This window comes from Chiloscyllium punctatum, chromosome 50 (assembly GCF_047496795.1).
Source record: "Chiloscyllium punctatum isolate Juve2018m chromosome 50, sChiPun1.3, whole genome shotgun sequence".
NCBI classification, from domain to species: domain Eukaryota; kingdom Metazoa; phylum Chordata; class Chondrichthyes; order Orectolobiformes; family Hemiscylliidae; genus Chiloscyllium; species Chiloscyllium punctatum.
This window is the reverse complement of record NC_092788.1, coordinates 5,369,527-5,370,203: the sequence shown is the minus strand read 5'-3', so window position 1 is coordinate 5,370,203 and position 677 is coordinate 5,369,527. Positions and strand designations below refer to the sequence as shown.

General features: G+C 43.0%; 1 non-coding gene across 1 annotated transcript; it reads right to left on the bottom strand.

The window, feature by feature from the left end:
* Nucleotides 1–293: 293 nt before the first annotated feature.
* On the bottom strand, nucleotides 294–375 carry trnas-gcu (transfer RNA serine (anticodon GCU)). Its single transcript has one exon. It is a non-coding gene; the product is annotated as a tRNA-Ser (tRNA).
* Between the last annotated feature and the right edge of the window lie 302 nt (nucleotides 376–677).

Genomic DNA, 677 nt, shown 5'->3' with positions numbered 1-677 from the left:
GAAAACATTCATTAAGATTCCCTTTGCATAAACATGCACTTCGCAGCTCTCGGTATTTGATTTTCCTGGATGTCTTTCATACGAAAAAACGTTCACAGCAGCTTGTAATGAAAAAGAAAATCGCGTTTCGTTTCATTATCCCAAAGCAACCTCCATTTCAATGCAGTTTCGTCAAACGGCACAAACTATTCCTTGCGATTTTGTAATAGCGACAAAGCATATAAACTGAGCGTTGGAGCTCCAGTTTTAATGCAACAGTTGAAAACAGCACCATTGGAAGCCGTTGATGACAGCGACGAGAGTGGGATTCGAACTCACGCGTGCAGAGCACAATGGATTAGCAGTCCATCGCCTTAACCTCTCGGCCACCTCGTCACAGACGCTCGAAAAGCTATGACCTTATGAATAATTGAATTTCGTAAATTATGCAGAGCAGCAGATGTTTCTCCCTGGTGTTGGTGAAATGAGAAACAACACAGTCCAAGACGATGGTCTGACCCCTGGGTTGTGGGGCAAGTGCACTCCCACTGTCACACTATGCACACATTGTTCTGAACAAAAATGAGGAAATGACTATGTAACAATGTCAGTTGAATTCTGTGAAATTTGAAGTCAACGGAATGAAGAACCCGAGACAGCAGGAGGTGTTCTTACAATAAAGAGTTGGATAGAGCTCT